The sequence below is a fragment of the Trichosurus vulpecula genome, chromosome 1, assembly GCF_011100635.1.
Source record: "Trichosurus vulpecula isolate mTriVul1 chromosome 1, mTriVul1.pri, whole genome shotgun sequence".
Classification (NCBI taxonomy): Eukaryota; Metazoa; Chordata; class Mammalia; order Diprotodontia; family Phalangeridae; genus Trichosurus; species Trichosurus vulpecula.
Window position 1 is genome coordinate 332,220,749 of NC_050573.1, and position 18,536 is coordinate 332,239,284.

Sequence of the window (18,536 nt, forward strand, 5' to 3'; positions counted from 1 at the left end):
ACAAATTTGTCTACCACAACTATAAAATTGAGCCATAAAACAAATTCTGAAAAGGCAGGCCCAACAAAGAGATGGGGGAAAACAATTTTCCATCCCAAGACAAAGTGACAGGTTGGCAAGAAATTATCAAGGAGAACTGCCCTGATATTCTAGAGCCACAGGGCAAAATAGAAATTGAAAGAATCCACCAATTGCCTCCTCAAATAGATCCCCAAAAGAAATCTCCCAGGAATATTGTTGCCAAATTCCAGAGCTCTCAGATCAAGGAGAAAATACTGCAAGCAGCCAGAAAGAAACAATTTGAGTATTGTGGAAACATGATCAGAATATTCCAAGATCTAGCAGCTTCTACATTAAGAGATCGAAGGGCTTGGAAGGGCATTATTCTGGAGGTCAATGGAGCTAGGATTAAAACCAAGAATCACCTAGCCAGCAAAACTGAGTATCATGCTCCAAGGCAAAATATGGATTTTCAATAAAATAGAGGACTTTCAAGCTTTCTCAGTGAAAAGACCAGAGCTGAATACAAAATCAGACTTTCATACACAAGAAACAAGAGAAGCATGAAAAGTTAATCAAGAAAAAGAACAAGAAAAAGAAATTGCAACGGACTTACTAAATTTGAACTGTTTTGTTTACATTCCTACATGGAAAGATGATGTGTATGATTCATGAGACCTCAGTATTAGGGCAGCTGAAGGGAATATGCATATATATAAACAAATATTATATATATATATATATATATATATATATATATATATATATATATATATACACACACACACACACACACACATATATATATACATATATATATATATACATATATATATATATATATATATATATATATATATATATATATATATACAGAGAGAGAGAGAGAGAGAGAGAGAGAGAGAGAGATAGCGAGCACAGGGTGAGTAGAAGATGAAGGGAAGATATCTAAAAGAAATAAAATAAAATTAAGGAATGAGAGAGGAATATATTTAGAGAGAGAGAAAGGGAAAGAGAGAATGGGGTAAATTATCTCACATAAAAGTGGCAAGAAAAAGTAGTTCTGTAGGAAGAGAAGAGAAGTCAGATGAGGGGGAATGAGTGAATCTTGCTCTCATCAAATTTGAACTGAGGAGGGAATACCATACATACTCAATTGGGTATCTTACCCCACAGGAAAAAAGGAGGAAGAAGATAAAAAATGGGGGATGATAGAAGGGAGGGCAGATGGGGGTGGAGGTAATCAAAAACAAACACTTTCGAAAGGGGACAGGGTCAAGGGAGAAAATTCAATAAAGGGCGATAGGTTAGGAAGGAGCAAAGTATAGTAAGTCTTTCACAACATGAGTACTGTGGAAGGGTTGTACGTAATGATACACATGTGGTCTATGTTGAATTGCTTGACTTCTTAGGGAGGGTGGGTGGGGAGGGAGGAGGGGAGAGAATTTGGAACTCAAAGTTTTAAAAACAGATGTTCAAAAACAAAAAAAAGTTTTTTCATGCAACTAGAAAATAAGATACACAGGCAATGGGGTGTAGAAATTTATCTTGCCCTACAGGAATGTAAGGGAAAAGGGGATGGGGGGGGGGGGTGAGTGGAGTGACAGAAGGGAGGGCTGACTGTGGAACAGGACAACCAGAATATACACCATCTTGGAGTGGGGGGGAAGGTAGAAATGGGGAGAAAATTTGTAATTCGAAGTATTGTGAAAATCAATGCTGAAAACTAAATATATTAATATATAAGATGCTCTAAAAAATATAACAAAATAGACTAGAAGAGATGAAGAACAAAAGAAGCTGAGCATAGAAAGTTCTTATTGTGATAGAGAATAGCAAAACACAAACTCAGAAGAGGACAACAATGCTAAAATGCCTATATTCAAAAGTCTCAAAAAAAAGTGACAATTAATCTCAGGCCCCAGAAGAACTCCTGGAAGAGTTCAAAAAGGTAGAATGGGCTAAATTATCTGACATAAAGAGGCACACAAAACCTATTAGAGTGGAGTAGAAGATAGGAGGAAAAGCAAGGGGCATCACTTTAACCTTACTCTCATCAGAATTGCCTCAAAGAGGTAATGACATACACAATCTATTGGGTATAGAAAACTATCTTAACTTATTTAGAAGTAAAAAGGGAGGGAGTGACAAAAGGAAGGGAACTGACAGAAGGAGGGCAGTTTCAGGCAATTGATAGAGGCAAAACACTGGTGAGGAGGGAAAAGGTGAAAGGAGAGAGAGCAGGTTAAACAGGAGGAAAGATAGGATGGATGAAAAATACAGAGTTAGCAATCGTAACTGTGAAGGTGAATGAGATGAACCTTAAAAAAAAGTGGATAGCAGATTAGATAAAAATATAAAGTCTTATAATATGCTGTTTACAAGAAACATATCAGAAGCAAAGGGCTGGAGCAGAATCTATTCAGCTGAAACTAAAACATAAAGGCAAGAGTAGTAATCACGATCTCAGACAAAGAAAAAGCAAAAAAAAAAGATCTAATGAAAAGATATAAAGAAGGAAACTACATCTTGATAAAAGGTGCCATAGGCAATAAAGTAACATGTATACTATACATATATGCAAAAAGTGGTATAGCATCAAAATTCTTAAAACCTTAAAGGAAAAGTTAGGTGAGGTATAGGAGAAAACAGACAGTAAAACTATACTAGTGGGGGACATCAAATTTCTCCTCTCAGAACTAAATAAATCTAACCACAAAACAAAAAAGAAGCTAAGGATCTGAATACAATCGTAGAAAACTTAGATATGATATACCTCTGGAGAAAATTTAATGGAGATAAAAAAGAATATATCTTTTTTCTCAGTGGTATATGGCAGCTACACAATAATTAACCATGTATTATTATGATGTAAGAAGCACACACTCAAAAGCAGAATGGCAGGAATATTAATTGCATTATTTTCAGATCATAATGCAATAAAATTATATTAAATTAATGGCTGTATAAATGTATTATAATTAATCGGAAACTAAATGATATAATCCTAAAGAAAGAAGGGGTCAGAGAACAAATAGTAGAGCCAATAATTCAATTAAAGAGAATACAAATGTAACAACTTATAAAATTTTACAGGATGCAGCTGAACCTGTGTTGAGGGGAAAATTTATATATGTAAACTCTTATATCAACAAAATAGAGAAAGAGCAGATTAAATTGGGCACATAGCAAAAACAAAATAAAACTAGAAAAGGAAAAAAATATCACAATTAAATTGTAAATTCTGAAAAACCAAAAGAGAAATAAAACAAAAGAAAAAATGAAAATAAGCAAATTATTTAGCTAATAATTAAAGTAGCAGCTTGTTGTGTGAGAGAGAAAAAAATAAAAAAAAAACCTTTGCTTAATTTGATTTAAAAAAAGAAGAAAATCAAATTCCCTATATCAAAAATGAAAAGAGAAAATTCACCATCAATGAAGAAGAAATTAAAGCAATTATTAGGGAACTATTTGATAAAATTATATGCCAAAAATCTGATGATTCACACAAATATAAATTGGCCAGATTACCAGAAGAGGAAGCAGAATACTTAAATAGCCCCATATTAGAAAAAGAAATTGAACAAGTCATCAATGAACTACTTAATAAAAAAGCATACGGGGTCAGAAAGGTTTATACATGAATTTTACAAAACATTTAAAAAACCATCAATTCTAATACTATAGGAAGTATTTGGGAAAACAGGCAAAGAAAAAGTCTAACCACATTCTTTTTATGACACAATATGGTGCCACTACCTAATCCAGAATGAGCTAAATAGAAAAAAAGTACAGACCAATTTCCCTAATAAATGTTGATACAAAAATTTTAAATAAAAAAGCTATCAAGGATATTACAGCAATTTATCAGCAGGATTATACACTATTACCAGGTGGGACTTGTACCAGGAATTCAAGACTGGTTCAATATTAGGAAGAACTATCAGTCTAATTGGCCATATTAATAACAAAACCAACAGAAATCATATGATTATCTCAACAGATGCAGGAAGTCTTTTTTGACAAAATATAGCACCAATTATTTTAAAAACATTAGTGAGTATAGGAATAAATATCATTTCCTTAAAATGATAAGCAGTATGTATCTAAAACCAAAGGAAGTAAAACATATCTTGGAGATAAGCTAGAAACCTTACCAATAAGATCAGGAGTGTAGCAAAGATGCCGATCATTACCACTATTATTGAATATTGCAATGGCATTTTAGCTGAAGCAATGAGAGAATTTTTTTTATAAAATAAAAGCAAATAAATTATTGGAATTTTTATACTTAACCAACAAAGCCAAGCAGGAAGAGATAGAAAGATAAATTCCATTTAAAATAATTGCACAAAGTTTTAATGACAGGCAGAGCCAAAATAGCAGAGTAAAGGCAAGGACTTGCCTGAGCTCTCCCCGAAACCCTTCTAAATACCTTTGAATAATGACTATAAACAAATATTAGGGCGGGAGAATCCACAAAATGATGGAATTAAACAATTTTCTAAATGAAGACAACTTGGAAGGTTGACAGGAAAGGTCTGTTGAGAGAAGAGCCCAGTACAGCTCACATGACACCAGCACAGACCTATTCCCAGCAAACTAGGAGCAGGCCTTGAGAGTCATTATATCAGCAGTTGCAGCAGCTGCTTCTAGGGATCTCAGCCCACAGACTTTAAGGGGCCAAACAACTTGTTCGAAGGAAATTATAGGGGTCTCTTTTCAGCACTAAGACAGGACTCTGTCACTTTGCCAATATTTGGATCTGGGTCACAGACCTGGGTGTCAGTCCCAGGGCAAAGAAGAGCATTGGACTACAGAACTTGAAACCAGACTGGAGTAGGGACCCTCCTCACAATTCCATGGCAGAAAAGAGTGCCTGTGGTCACTCACAGACCAGAGCATAGGCCAGCAGAGTAGTAAGCATTTCTCCTTAGGTTATACTACCTTGAAGAATTAAAAACTTACAGGTCCTTACAAGTATCTCTGAAAACAGCTCCACAAAACCCCTGAAGCTTTGGATAGTGTCCGTTTTACCCTGGAAGCAGAGCATTACTTTAACAAGTAGGTAAACATCAAGAAATAGCCTGGGAAAATGAGTAAGCAACAGGAAAAATAAATTCTGACCATAAAATAGTTACTATGGTGACAAGGAAGATAAAAGCACACATTCAGAAGAAGATAGCAAAGTCAAAGCTCCTACTTCCAATGCCTCCAAGAAAAGTTGATATTGGTATCTGGCCATGGAAGAGCTCAAAAAGGATCTTGAAAATCAATTAATGGAGGCAGAGGAAAAATTTGGAAGAGAAATGAGAGTGATTCAAGAAAATCATGAAAAAGGAGTCAACAACTTGGTAAAGGAGACATAAAATATGATTAAAATAACACCTTAGAAAACATAGTAGGCTAAGTGGTAAAAGATGTACAAAAAGCAAATAAAGAGAAGAATGCCTTAAAAAGCAGAATTAGCCAAAAGGAAAAAGAGGCACAAAAATTCACTGAAGAAAAAAAATTATTCCTTAAAAAGTAGAATTGACAAAATGGAAAAGGAGGTCCAAAACTCACTGAAGAAAAATAATTCCTTAAAAATTAGAATTAAGCAAATAGAAGCTAATGACTTTATGAGAAATCAAGAGACAATAAAACAAAACAAAAAAGTGAAAAAATGGAAAATGTGAAATAACTCATTGGGAAAAAACTGATCTGAAAGAGATCCAGGAGTCATAATTTTAAAATGATTAGACTACCTGAAAGCCATGATCAAAAAAGAGCTTAGACATTATCTTTCAAGAAATTATCAAGGAAACCTGCCCTGATATTCTGGAACCAGAAGGCAAAATAGAAATTAAAAGAATCCATCAATCACCTCGTGAAAGAAATTCCAAAATGAAAACTGCCAGGAATATTATAACCAAATTCCAGAGCTCCCAAGTCAAGGAGAAAATATTATAAGAAGGCAGATAGAAATAATTCATGTCTCATGGAGCCAGAGCCAGGATAACACAATATTTTGCAGATTCTACATTAAAGATTTGGATAGCTTGCAATATGACATTCTGGTGACCAAAAGAACTAGGACTACAATCAACAATCAGCTACCCAGCAAAACTGAGTATAATTCTTCGGGGGAAAAATGGATATTCAATGAAATAGAGGACTTCCAAGCACTCTTGATGAAAAGACCACAGCTGAGTAGAAAATCTCACTTTCATATACAAGACTGAGAAGCATAAAAAGGTAAACAGGAAAGGGAAATCTTAAGGGACTTAATAAGATTAAATTGTTTACATCCCTGTATGCCAAGATGATACTTGTAACTCATAAAAACTTTCTTATTGTTAGGGCAGATAGAGAGAATGTTTATATAAGCAGAAGGCAGAGGTGTGAGTCAAATATGGAAGGCATGATATAAAAAATAAAATTTAAGGGTAAAAGAGGAATGTACTGGGAGAAAGGGAAGGGACAAAGTAGAATGGGGTAGATTATCTCACATAAAAGAGGCAAGAAAAAGCTTTTACAGTGTAGGGGAAAGAGGAGGTAAAGATGAGTGAATGAACCTTACTTTCATCAGAATTAGCTCACAGAGGGAATAACATGCACACACACACACACACACACACACACACACACACACATGCACGCACGCACTCAATTTGGTATAGAAATCTATCTTACCCTACAGAAGTATAGGAGAAAAAGATAAGAGAAAGAGGGAGATATCATAGAAGGGAGGGCAGATTGGGGGAGAAGGTAGTCAGAAGCGAAACACATATGAGGAAATACAGGGTCAAAGGAGAGAGAACAGAACTAACAGAAGAGAAATAGGATGGAGGGAAATAGAGTTAGTAATAAAAACTGTGAAAAAAATGAAACAAGTTTCTCTAATAAAGTCCTCATTTTCAAACACATAGAGAACTGACTCAAATTTATAAAAATAACAGCCATTTCCCAATTGAGAAATGATGAAAAGATGTGAACTTCAGATGAAGTAATCAAAGCTATCAATAGATATGTGGAAAAGAAGTTCTAACCCAATATTGATTAGAGAAACCAAAATTAAAACAATTCTGAGGTACTACATCAGAGCTATGAGACTGGTTAATAGGACAAAAAAGGAAAATTGCCAGTGTTGGAGGGGATGTGGGAAAAGTGAGACATCAATGCATTGTTGGTGGACTTGTGACTAGATTCAATCATTCTGTAAAGTGCTTTGAACTATGTTTAAAGGGCTATAAAACCAGGCATACCCTTTGACCTAGCAATAACACTACTATGTCTATATCCCAAAAGAGATTTTTTTAAAAAAAGGAAAAGGTGTTTAAAAAAGATTTATAGAAGCTCTTTTCTGGTGGCAAAGAACTGGAAATTGTGGTGATGCCCATGAATTCATGAGTGGCTGAGTAAGTTGTGGTATATGACTATGAAGGAATACTATTGTGCTCTAAGAAATGATGAGCAGCATGCTCTCAGAAAAACCTATAAATACTTACATGACCAGATGCAAAGTAAAATGTACTGTGTACAAAGTAACAGCCATATTTAAAGATGATCAACCGTGAATGACTTGGCTATTCTAAGAAATTCAATGATCCAAGAAAAATGAATATTTATGAAGAAAAACTTCTATCCATTCACAGAGAAAGAACTGATGGTGTGTAAATACAGATTGAAGTATACATGTTTTACTTTATTTTTTCTTGAGGTTTTTTGTCTACATTTTCTTTTACAACATAACTAATATGGAAATATATTTTGCATGACTCCACACATATAACCTTGAATTGAATTTTTTTCCTTCACAAAGACCGGGGGGCAGGGAGGGAGAAAGAGAGAAAATTTGGAACTCAAAGTGTTAAAAAACAAATGTTAAAAATTGTTTTTACATATAACTGGGGAAAACAAAATACCAAACAAATAAAATAATAATAATAATAATAATAATAATAATAATAACAATAATAATAATAATAGCATCTATAATATGCTTGGGAGACTTCCTGCCAAGCTCACCCCAGGTATAGTATGAGCAAATTAGCAAAACTTCACACAAATAAAGTCAGAACTAAGCAATTGGTGAAATATCCATAAATATTAGGCCAAGGCAATATAATAAAAAAATAAGAATTTGACCTAAATTAATTTTTTATTTATGTTTATTAAAAATTTTTTATTTTTAGTTTACAACACTCAGTTCCATATGAACCTGAGTTCCAGATTTCCTTCCCTGTCTCCTCCACTCCCTCCCCAAGATGGCATGGAATCTGATATATTTCTACATATAACTTCACATTGAACTTATTTACACAATAGTCAAGTTGTAAAGAAGAATTATCACCAATGGAATGAATCATGAGAAAGAAGAAACAAAACCAAAAAACAAAAACAAAAGAGACAAAAAAAAACAAAAGAAGATGAATAGGAGAGCAAGCAGTTTCCCTCAATATGAATTCCATCTCTATAGTTCTTTCTCTGGATGTAGTTATCTCTCTCCCTCATGAGTCCTTTGGAGCTGTCTTTGAACCTTGTATTGCTGAGAAGAGCTAAATCTATCAGGGTTAGTCATCACAGAATCCATATATCTGTGGTTGTGTATAATGTTCTCCTACTTCTGCCCTGCTCACTCAGCATCAGATCATGTAGGTCTTTCCAGGTTATAATGAAGTCCATATCTTCCCCATTTCTTATATTTCTTATATATTATTCCATTACATTCATATACCACAACTTGTTCAGCCATTCCCCAATTTATGGGCATCTCCTTGATTTCCAATTCTTTGCTACTACAAAAAGAGCCGCTATAAATATTTTTGTACATATGGGTCATTTTCCCACTTGTGTGATCTCTTTGGGATACAACCCTAGAAGTGGTATTGCTGGGTCAAAGGGTATGAACATCTTTATAGCCCTTTGGGCATAGTTCCAAATTGCTCTGCAGAATGGCTGGATCAGTTCACAACTCCACCAGCAGTGTAACAATGTTCCAATTTTCTCACATCCTCTCCAGCATTTATCATTTTCCTTTTTTGTTATTTTAGCCAATCTGACAGGAGAGATGTGGTAACAAAGAGTTGTTTTGATTTGCATTTCTCTAGTCAGTAGTGATTTCGAGAATTTTTTCATATGCCTATAGATATATTTAATTTCTTCCTCTGAAAACTGCTTGACCATATCCTTTGACCATTTCTGAATTGGGGAATGACTTGAATTCCTATACATTTGGCTCAGTTCTCTTTATATTTTAAAGATGATGCCTTTATCAGAGACATTAGTTTTAATGATTTTCTCCCAATTTTCTGCTTTCTTCCTAATTTTTTACATTGGCTTTTTTTATACAAAAACTTTTCAATTTAACATAATCAAAATTATCCATTTTGCATTTTGTACTGCTCTCTGTCTCTTGTTGTGTCATGCATTCTTTGCTTTCCCATAAATCTGAGAGGTAAAGTATTCCTTGCTCTCCCAAACTGCTTGTGGTATCAGCCTTTATTCCTAAATCATGAGCCCACTTTGACTTTATTTTGGTATATGATGTAGGATATTGGTCTACATCCAGTTTCTGCCCTACCTTTTTCCAATTTTCCCAGCAGTTTTTGTGAAATAGTGAATTCTTAGCCCAGAAGCTGGCTTCTTTGGGTTTATCAAAGAGTAGATTGCTAGTATAATTTACTACTGTGTCTTGTGTACCTAACCTACTCCACTGATCCACGACACTGTTTCTTAGCCAGTATCAGGTAGTTTTGATGACTGCTGCTTTATAGTACAGTTTAATATCTGGTATAGCTGGGCCCCCTTCCCTAGCATTTCTTTTCATTAATACCCTAGGTATTCTAGACCTCTTGTTCTTCCAGATGAATTTTGTTATTATTTTATCCAGCTCTGTAAAATAATTTTTGGTAGTTCAATTGATATGGCACTTAGTAATTAAATTAGTTTAGGTAAAATTCCTTTTTTTTTACTATATTAACTTGGCCTAACCATGAGCAACTGATATTTTTGCATTTATTTAGATCTGACTTTATTTGTGTGAAAAGTGTTTCATAATCATGTTCATATAGGCCCTGGGTTTGTCTTAGCAGATAGACTCCCAAATATTTTATAGTGTCTACAGTAACTTTAGTTGGAATTTCTCTTCCTATCTCTTGCTGTTGGGCTTTGTTAGCAATGTATAGGAATGCCAGGGATTTATGTGGGTTTATTTTATATCCTGCAACTTTGCTAAAGTTGTTTATTATTTCAAGTAGTTATTTTTACTTGATTCTCTAAGATTATCTAAGTAAATCATCATATCATCTACAAAAATGATAATTTAGTTTCTTTTTTGCCTATTCTTATTCCTTCAATTTCTTTTTCTTCTCTTATTGCTACAGCTAATATTTCTAGTACCAAATTGAATAATAGGGGTGATAATGGAGATCGTGTTTCATCCCTCATTTATTGGGAATGCATCTAGCTTTTACAAATAATGCTTGTTGATGGTTTTAGGTAGATGGTATTTATAATTTTAAGGAAGGCTCCATTTATTCCTATGCTTTCTAGTGTTTTTAATAGGAATGGGTGTTGTAGTTTGCCAAAGACCTAAATTAATTTACTTAGAGCCATACCAAATTATCAAAAATTACTTTAGAGAGCTAGAAAGAATTAATAACAAAACTCATCTGGAAGAACAAAAGTTCAAGAATATCAAGGGCCATACCAGATCTCAAACTTTATTATTAGGTGATAATCATCAAAACTATCTAATACTAGCAAAGAAATAGAGTGTAGATAAGTAGAATAGATTAGTTACACAATACACAGTAGTAAATGGTCACAGACAAACCCAAAACCCCCGGCTTTTGGGACAAATATTTATTATGTGACAAAAACTGCTAGGAAAACTGGAAACTAGTAGGGCAGAAACTAGGTACAGATCAACACCTCAAACTATATATCAAGATAAAATAAAAATTGGTACATGATTTAGACATAAAGATTGATAGCATAAGCCAATTTGAGAAGAAGGAATAGTTTACCTACCAGACATATGGAGAAGGGAAGAATTTGTGATCAGTCAAGAGATAGCGAGCAGTATGGAATCTAAAATGGATGATTTTGATTATGTCAAATTAAAAAGGGTTTTCCCAAAAAAAGCAATGCAACTAAGTTTAGAAGGAAAGCAGAAATCTGGGGAAATGTTTTTACAGCAAGTGTCTTTGGTAAGGGCCTCATCTCTCAAACATACAGAGAACTGAGTCAAATTTACATGAATTCTAGACATTCCCTAATTAATAAATAGCCAAAGGATATGGACAGTTTTCAGACAAAGAAGTAAAAGGTATCTAGTTATAAGAAATGCTCTAAATCAGTATTGATTAGAGAGAGAATTGGGTGGGAGTACATTATTTATGTTTCTTTTTTTTTTAACTTTTGGTCTGTGTCTACTTCCACAATATGACTAGAATGGAAATGTTTTACACAATTGCCCATATATAACCAGTATCAAGTTGTTTATCATCTTAGACAGGTGGGAGGTGAAGGAGGGAGGGTGAAATTTTGGATCTCTTTTAATAAAAATGAATGTTAAAATTTCTTTCACTTGTAATTGGAAAAATATTTTTTAAAGATTGCAAAAAGGAAATGAATACATAATTATTAGATAAAATGGAAGAATTTTTGGGTTGGCCTTTAAAATGACAAAATATATCAGATGAAAATCCAGCATCCAGAATCTATAAAAAAACTGGTATCTTCTATACCTACAAGATTAATCACATACTACCCCCAGTGATGCAGTTATCAAAGGTCATAAATATATATCTTCCAAAAGAAACAAACTTGTTTTTTTTTCTTTGTATATTGTCTAACAGTTTTGGTTCTGCCTTGTTGAAGGGCCAAGTGTTTTGTGTGAAACAAAAAAAGAATCAACAGACCCCCCCAAAATAAAACCCCCACACAATTTGTGATTCAGAAATTAAAGTCATGTCTATCTTATAATGTTAGTAGATATTGTGAATTCCAAAATACTGCCAAAGTGTCACATAAGACAGATAAGAAGCAAGGTATGAAATTTAAAAAACCAACCAAACAAACAAAAAAGACAAGACAGTCAGATACCAGAGGCCAGAATCAAGAATATACTTAGCTTCAGAGGAGATGGGGAATTTGGTGTGTTTCTGCTGCAAAGAGTACTTTCCTCACCATTGCTTCCTTTTCACCTTTAGGTGGTGCCTTTTAACTCTCTTCCCTCTGATATTTCAAAAGTAATACATTGCTAGAAATGAGACACACACAAACACATACATAAAGAGTACAGGACTAAAATTCAAGATATCATCTTTATATTCCCATCTTGACTGCTAATAGCTTTCTGTTGTATAGTATGTCTCTTAACTTGTCTCTTTTCTCACCTGTCAAATGAGGGAATTCATATGAGTGATTTTTAAAGTGCTTTCTAGTTCTAAAATTTTGTTACTTTAGGTTCTCTCAGAAATTTCAATGATATAAAAGTTACATTTTCACAACTATCATCACACAAGAATTTTATTTTCAATTCCCTATGTGGACTACTTGATTAAACATAAATGCTGCTTTTATTGCTAATATGTGTGTGGGGCCGGGGGGGGGATATTTTTTTTATTTGCTATAAAATGGTATGAACAGAATAAAAATAATCTTTTTTTTTCTCACATTGTCTGAATTTGTTTTCACACTTTTGTTTCTGGAGGGGGAAAATTGCTTGCCTGCATAATTAGTTAATTTTGTGAATACCAAGTTAATACCTACACATAGCTATAATAAGTACATTAAGAGTGTAAAAACATCTGTTGAATGTTTTTATTTAATCAAAATGAGATTAAAGTTATATCTTGAGCACTATACTTTGCTGGGCTCTATTGTTAAGTATAAAACAATGCTTCCTGTCCCTAACCTCATGATATACGTGGGCAGCCAGAAAATAAATTATGAATGACAAAATGGCATTACAAAATAAATGATAAACATTATGATAGCTGCATAATAAGTTGTAAAGAAGTTCAGATTGAGAGGGATAATGAGGTATGGAAGCATTTACAAAGATTTCTCAAAGATGGTAGAATTCAAGTAAAACCTTAAAGGATTACTAGTATTTGAATTAGAAGACTAGGGAAAGAAAGATTGAAGTAAAGGGTCTATAATCATCCCTAGACCCTAACTCATGGCTCTAAAATGGTATTGGGACAGATATCTGGGAGCCAAGAAGTTGAGTAAGCAGTAAATCACCATAACCTTCCTATATTCACCTCAAAATAACCATAAACTAGTGTCTCCAAACAAATGAAGCACTGCACTTACCTCAGCCTATGCCAAACACCAGCACTAGGACCCTGGCTCGGCACCAGGTAAGCTACAGACCTTTACAGCCTCCAGCAGTGCTAGCCACCATCCACCCCAGCTCCTCAGTGCAGCACCAGACATGAAGGTCCCCCATGGGCCTCTGGCAGCATCAGTGCTGCATCAGGTAAAGAGCCAGGGCCTGGAGCCACTGGCACAAGAAGCCTGAGACAGTGTCCATTCCATCCCAAGAGCAGAGCCCAAATTGCAAAGGAAAAAGTCCAAAAAGATGACCAAAATCAACAAAAAAGAATCTCACCATAGAAAGTTATTATGGTAACAGAGAATATCAAGACAAACTCAGAAAGGGAAAACAATGTAAAAATATCTATGGGCAAAACCCCAAAGAAAAATGGGAAGTGGCCTCAAGCCCAGAAAGAATTCATGAAAGAACTCAAAAAAGAGCCTAAAAATCATGTAAGATAGGTAGAAGGAAACTTGGGAAAGAAAAGAAAGTGATGCAAGAGAATTATGAAAAAAAGAGCCAACAGTTTGGAAAAAGAGAACAACTGCTTAAAAAGTACAAGTGGCCAAATGGAAGAGCAAGTACAAAAGCTAACTGAGGAAATAAACTCCTTAAATATTAGAATTGGGCAAGGAGAAGTTAATGACTCTATGAGACATCAAGAATCAATCTTTTGAAAAACAACTGACCTGGAAAATAGATCCAGGAGAGACAATGTTAGAATTATTGGACTACCTCAAAGCCAAAATAAAAAGGAGTACTTGGATAGCATCTTTCAAGAAATTATCAAGGAAATCTCCCCTGATATCCTGGAACCAGAGGTCAAAATAGACATTGAAAGATTCTACTAATGGGGGGTGGAGCCAAGATGGTGGCTGGAAAGCAGGGACCAGCTTGAGCTCCCTGCCGAGTCCCACCAAAAACCTATAGAAAATGGCTCTGAACCAATTCTAGAGCGGCGGAACCCACAGCACAGCGGAGGGAAGGAGGGTTCCAGCCCAGGACAGCCTGGATGGTTTCTGGGTGAGGTCTATCCCACACAGAGCTGGGAGCTGGGAGCTGGGAAGAGAGTGCAGCAGAGCCCAGCCTGAGCAGCATGCATCAACCAGACCAGGAGCCAGGTGGAGCGGGCCCTGGTGCCCTGTGTCGGTGAGCTGCAGCAGTTGCCAGTCTTCTCAACCCACAAACACCAAAGACTGCCGAGAAGGTTAGTGGGAAAAGCTGCGGGAGTGGAAGGAGTTCGCGGTTCGGCTTCCAGCCCCAGGAGCAGTGGAGGTGGGGCAGCTAGAGTTGCTGCTGCTTCTGGCCCCAGGCCCACCTGGTGGGAGGAATTAAGTGGTGGATCAGAGCAGGAGTGCAACAGCCTGCTGAAGATCTAAGCCCAGTCCAGACTGGGGGTTCTTGGGGAAGGAGTAGTGCGGGTGTGACAGAGATGGCACCTCCCCTACAAACGTGGAACATACAACTCGGTAGTCTTCAAGCAGTCATACCCCACTGAAAAACTCAAGGGTCAAGTTAGTTGGTTGGGAATATGGCCAGGCAGCAAAAGCACACCAGGATTCAGTCTCAGACTTTGGATTCTTTCTTTGGTGACAAAGAAGACCAAAACATACAGCCTAAAGAAGACAACAAAGTCATAGAGCCTACAACAAAAGCCTCCAAAAAAAACATGAACTGGTCCCAGGCCATGGAAGAGCTCAAAAAGGATTGGGAAAAGCAAGTTAGAAAAGTAGAGGAAAAATTGGGAAGAGAAATGAGAAGGATGAGAGAAAACCAGGAAAAACAGGTCAATGACTTGCTAAAGGAGAAGCAAAAAAATACTGAAAAATACACTGAAGAAAACAGCACCTTAAAAAATAGATTAACTCAAATGGCAAAAGAGCTTCAAAAAGCCAATGAGGAGAATGCCTTGAAAGGCAGAATTAGCCAAATGGAAAAGGAGGTCCAAAAGACCACTGAAGAAAATACGACTTTAAAAATTAGATTGGAGCAAGGGGAAGCTAGTGACTTTATGAGAAATCAAGATATTATAAAACAGAACCAAAGGAATGAAAAAATGGAAGACAATGTGAAATATGTCATTGGAAAAAACACTGACCTGGAAAATAGATCCAGGAGAGATAATTTAAAAATTTTTGGACTACCTGAAAGCCATGATCAAAAAAAGAGCCTAGATATCATCTTTCAAGAAATTATCAAGGAGAACTGCCCTGATATTCTAGAGCCACAGGGCAAAATAGAAATTGAAAGAACCCATAGATTGTCTCCTCAAATAGATCCCAAAAAGAAATCTCCTAGGAATATAGTTGCCAATTTCCAGAGCTCCCAGATAAAGGAGAAAATACTGAAAGCAGCCAGAAAGAAACAATTTGAGTATTGTGGAAACCCAATCAGAATAACCCAAGATCTGGCAGCTTCTATATTAAGAGATCGAAGGGCTTGGAATATGATATTCCAGAGGTCAATGGAGCTAGGATTAAAACCTAGAATCACCTACCCAGCAAAACTGAGTATCATGCTCCAAGGCAAAATATGAATTTTCTATAAAATAGAGGACTTTCAAGCTTTCTGAGTGAAAAGACCAGAACTGAATAGAAAATTTGACTTTCAAACACAAGAATCAAGAGAAGCATGAAAAGGTAATCAAGAAATGGAAATTTCAAGGGACTTACTAAAGTTGAACTGTTTTGTTTTCATTCCTACATGGAAAGATGATGTGTATGATACATGAGACATCAGTATTAGGGTAGCTGAAGGGAATATGCATATATATATATATATATATATATATATATATATATATTATATATATATATATGTATGTGTATATATATATATATATATATATTTATATATGTGTGTATACATATATATGTTTATGTATATATAGGTGAATGTGTATGTGTACACACACACACACACACACATATATATATATATATATATATATATATATATATATATATATATAAAAGAGAGAGAGCAGACACAGGGTGACTTGAAGATGAAGGGAAGATATCTAAAAGAGATAAAATCAAATTAAGGGATGAGAGAGCAACATACTGAGAGAGGGAGATAGGGAGAGATAGAATGGGGTGGATTATCTCACATAGAGGTAGCAAGAGGAAGCAGTTCTGTGGGAGGAGGGGAGAGGGCAGGTGAGGGGGGAATGAGTGAACCTTGCTCTCATCAGATTTGGCCTGAGGAGGGAATACCATGCATACCCAATTAGGAATCTTACCCCACAGGAAAGAAGAGGGAAGAAGATAAAAAAATGGGGGCATGATGGAGGGGAGGGCTGATGGGGATGGAGGTAATCAAAAACAAACACTTTGGAAAGGGGACAGGGCAAGGGAGAAAATTCAATAAAGCGTGATGGGTTGGGAAGGAGCAAAATATAGTTAGTCTTTCACAACATGAGTATTGTGGAAGGGTTATACATAATGATACACATGTGGCCTAGGTTGAATTGCTTGACTTCTTAGGGAGGGCAGGTGGGAAGGGAAGAGGGGAGAGAATTTGGAACTCAAAGTTTTAAAAACAGATGTTCAAAAACAAAAAAAAAAGTTTTTGCATGCAACTAGAAAATAAGATACACAGGCAATGGAGTGTAGAAATTTATGTTGCCCTACAAGAAAGGAAGGGAAAAGGGGATGAGAGGGGAGAGGGGTGATAGAGGGGAGGGCTGACTGGGGAACAGGGCAATCAGAATATATGCCATCTTGGAGTGGGGGGAAGGGTAGAAATGGGGATAAAATTTGTAATTCAAACTATTGTGAAAATCAATGCTGAAAACTAAATATGTTAAATAAATAAATTTAAATTAGAAAAAAAATTAAAAAAAGAAAGATTCTACTGATAACCTCAGGAAAGAGATTCCAGAATAAAAATTCGAAGGAATATTATAGTCAAATTTCAGAACTATCAGGTCAAGGAAAAAAATGCTGTAATTGCCCAGAAATGAACAATTCAAATATCAGGGGACACACAAGACTTAGCAGCTACAGCATTAAAGGATTGGAGGTCACAGAACAGGATATTCTGAAAGGTAAAGGAACTAGCAATACACTGAAGGATCACCTACCTTGCAGAATTAAGCAGAATACTTCAAGGGAAAAAATGGACATTCAATAAAATAAAAGTATTTAAAGCTTTCATAAGGGGAAGACCAAAAAAAATTATCTCCAATATCAAGACCCAAGAGAAACCAAAAATGGTGAAAAGGGAAAATAAAATATAAGGGTTTCTGTGAAACTGAACTGTTTACATGCTTACATAGAAAGATATTTGTAATTTAAAAAAAAAAATTGTACCACTAATAGTACAACTACAAGCAATACACATAGAGGATGGTATAGGTAAATTTGAGGGAATGACATAAAATATAATTAAGGGATGACAAAAAGTAGCACACTGGGTGCAGAAGGAATGAGGAAGTAGAACAGGGAAAATTATTTCACATGAGGAAGCACAAAAAACCTAGTACAATGGAGGGAAAATGGGAGGGTGGGTTATGGGCATCACTTGAACCTTACTATCATATCATTATTGACTCAAAGAGGGAATAACATACACAGAACTATCTTACTCAACAGGAAAAGTAAGAGGCGAAGAGAATAAGTAAAGGGGAAGGGGGAGTTATAGAAAAGAGGATAAACCAGGAGAGGCAGTAGGAAGAAGGAAATTACTAATAAAGAGGGCAAAGGTGAAAGGAGAGAAAGAAAAAACAAGAGGATAAAAAACAAGATAGAGGGGAATACAGAGTGAATGTGCATGTGAATGGGATGAACTCTCCCATAAAATGGAAACAGATAGCAAGGAGGATTAAAACCCCAATCCTCCAATATGTTGTCTACAAGCAAGATAAATGAAGCAGAGAGACCCACACAGAGTGAAGTTAAGGGGCTAGAACAGAATCCGTAATTCTTCAGTTAAGTAAAAAAGGCAAAGGTAACAGTCCTTATCTCAGACAAAGCAAAAACAAAACTAGACCCAAATAAAAGAGATAAGCAAGGAAACTACATCTTGCTTGAAGGTATCATAGAAAATGAAATAATATCAAGACAAAACATATATGTACCAAGTTCTATAGCATCCAAATTCTTAAAGAAGTTAAGTGAGTTAAAGGTTCATGACTAAACAAGAGATAGCATTATGAAATGTAAAATAGATACTTTTGATTATATTAAATTAAAAACTTTTACACAAACAAAATTCATGC